Source organism: Zea mays, chromosome 6 (genome assembly GCF_902167145.1).
Source record: "Zea mays cultivar B73 chromosome 6, Zm-B73-REFERENCE-NAM-5.0, whole genome shotgun sequence".
Taxonomy (NCBI): domain Eukaryota; kingdom Viridiplantae; phylum Streptophyta; class Magnoliopsida; order Poales; family Poaceae; genus Zea; species Zea mays.
This window is the reverse complement of record NC_050101.1, coordinates 136,271,117-136,274,289: the sequence shown is the minus strand read 5'-3', so window position 1 is coordinate 136,274,289 and position 3,173 is coordinate 136,271,117. Positions and strand designations below refer to the sequence as shown.

Here is a 3,173-nt window from a genome sequence, read left to right as displayed (position 1 = left end):
TGTCCCGAAAGTACCTTCCTCTCATAATATCAAGATGACTCTGTTTAATCGTTGATTTCCCAAAGATTGTATGACTTGGCCTCCAGGGCTGATCCTCAGAATCTTCGCCCCCACTTTCTATATCATAACTATCACTGTCACCAATATCTTCAGATAGGCCTTCCAGGATCTCCTTAGTAACCTTCTCTGTATTTGTTTTTGCCATTGACTCGATAAATCCAGCAATGTGAGGATTCATAGCCTTCTTCTCCTCAAAAAGCTTCTCCTCTTCAGTTAGCTTCATCTCAGCAGCAACCTTTTTGTCTTGAGACATTTCTCCTTCAGAAATGACCAAAATGCGTCTTTGTAACCAAAGCTCAGAAAGCTTGAAAAACTAGCAAGCGTTAGTGAGCAAGAGCTATGAAATTGAGAAAATAAAGCAAATGGCGCAGGCAGCGTATCAAATGTGGCTGGTGTGAGTTCTTATTTATACGTGCATCACGTCCCAAATAGGGGGGGTCCCATCCATCACTGACTGTTGCTATTCTACTAAAGGGAAGGTGTTTTTTCGAACCTTCAGCTTAAGGCCTTCGTCCATGTCACATTCTGAATTCGTTATCTTAAACAAATTAATACTGCGAGGGGCTACTGTTGGGGGCCTTCGTCTTCCAAAGGTCCTCAAAAACATGATTTGACGATATTTTCCAAGTGTGGTATATGAATAGGTACTTTCGGACTCGGATCTAAACCATATACAATGTGAGAAGCATGAACGATATGAAGGGTGATGTAGTCCCAAAGCCACGCGCATGGGAGCTTCGGCACAACAGCGGGAAAAGGAACCGACTTAAAGGGGAAAAGGCAATATGGACCTCAATGGATTGTCCTAAAATCAATAGTAAATGTAAAGGGCATGAGTGTAATTTCTCATAGGCTGCATTCTGTGCCTATAAATAGATGAACAGTACCCCCGTACTGTTCACGCTGACTTGTACTTGCTCTTGCGTCACGCTAGTACTTTCGCTTTTTGTCAAGCCGAAGGTACAATTTGTAATTTTATATTGTTTTCATTCATTCAGGATAATATAGTAAAAAATGAGTTAATAATGCTACATAATTACCCATATTGTTTTTTATGTTTCATATGCTTCTTCTTTCATTAATGTATACTACAATGATAAAGGTATGTCCTTCATGACCTTCGTCCGAAGATCATTATATCCTAAGGGTAATAATGCTTCGTAGGACGAAGGGCATTAACATATAACATTCTGTGTTGCCTTGTTCTTAATTTATAGCATTTGAGAACAAGTCCCCAACAGGGGGTATTTATAGCCCCAACCACCAAAACAACCGTTGGGGAGGCTGTCTGTCGATGGGCGCACCGAACAGTCCGGTGTGCCACCGGACACTGTCTGGTGCGCCAGCCACGCTACTCAACCGTTAGGGTTCTGACGGTTTCGGCCGTTGGAGCTCTATCTTCATGGGGCACTGGACAGTCTGGTGCCGCACCAGACAGGTACTGTGCACTGTCCGGTGCGCCTCTGGCGCCTGCTCTGACTTATGTGCACACTGTTCACGCTTTTGCAGACGACCGTTGCGCTTGCTAGCTGTTGCTCCGCTGGCATACCGGACAGTCCAGTGCTACTTCGGACAGTCCAGTGAATTATAGCGGAGTGGCATTCCAGAAACCCAAAGCTGAAGAGTTCAGAGTGTACGGTCCATGGCACACCGGACACTGTCCGGTGGCACACCGGACAGTCCGGTGTGCCAGACCAAGGTAGCCTTCGGTTTTTTGCTCCTTTCTTTTGAACCCTAACTTGATCGTTTTATTGGTTTTTGTTGAACCTTTAGCACCTATAGAATACATGATCTAGAGCAAACTAGTTAGTCCAATTATTTGTGTTGGGCAATTCAACCACCAAAATCATTTAAGAAAAGGTTTGACCCTATTTCCCTTTCAAATAGGCCCTTAATATAAATGTCAGCTGAGTTGCGATCTAGATACGGGTTGTTCTAACCTATATAAGTGTTGTTCTAACAAACTCGTATTCAAGTGCAAAGGACATGGAGTTCAGGACATATGGCTATAATGTGATTTAGAGGTGTTTCATATGAGTTCGCTTCATTCTAGAGTATGCGCTGCAACATATAAGGTACTCTGAAAATTTCTTCCGCAGCTTGTATGGAATTTGCACTCTGGCTAGCTCCCCTAAAGGCATACTAAACACCCCTTTAATACACATTGTTATCAGGGTTGGATAGTTGTGTGGACGTGGACACAAAATGTTAAAATTAGTACTAATGGATCAAAATAGATCTGCTAATATTAGTTGAATGGTTGCTAACTATTAATCTTATTATTAGAAATATATTATATATAAGGAGGATATATACTGTGCAATCATCCATTTTGTTCAAGCATGCAATCAAACCATCTAGAGCATTCAATCTAGATCTAACAATTTCATATGGAAGGAGTTAAATATAAAATAGGTACTAGGTTTCGGGTGAAAGGAGTTAAATGCAAAATATGTGTCAGCGTTGAATTATAATTAGATGCACTAGATCTGTTGATTGCATGTTTGCATCAACATGATGGATTGCACAAGGTATTTCTTGAACTAAAAGAGGTGCTTATATTTATTACTGTTATAATACTCGTGTATTGGGACCGTACACCAATCATATTTAATGGTATAGTGCAACGACTGTACGACACGCGAGGGCCCAGTGGTAAACCAGTGCGATGGACCCTCCATACAAAAAATAAATTTAAAATAAAAAGGATCCTCCTCACAAAAAAATGAACATAAAAATTAAAGTAGACATATGACCCGCACACCTAATATTAAATGCAGATATTGCACATTATCTTAGCCAAAAGACCGAGAAAGATATGAGTTAAGAAGTAGACCTACTTTTTTAATAGCTAACTCGGTTGCTCATCATCCTTCAACTAGCGAGGTGGGGGTGAATAGGTGATCCTACAAAATCAACACTAAAACACAAACTTGGTCTAGAAATGAGAGTTTGTACAAACTAAGCCAAGTTTGAGTAGGGAAGAAGAGAGCTAGTCCTCTTCACTTGATTGCTCTTTCAAGATATAGAATTGATTAAGAGCAATATTACAAGTGAATTTGACAGAGATTGGAAAAGGGAGAAAAATCATAAGCAAATAAGCACACAAGACA

General features: G+C 40.7%; 1 pseudogene; it reads right to left on the bottom strand.

The window, feature by feature from the left end:
* Positions 1-2,650: 2,650 nt before the first annotated feature.
* LOC111589719 (uncharacterized) lies at positions 2,651-2,880 on the bottom strand (annotated as a pseudogene).
* Between the last annotated feature and the right edge of the window lie 293 nt (positions 2,881-3,173).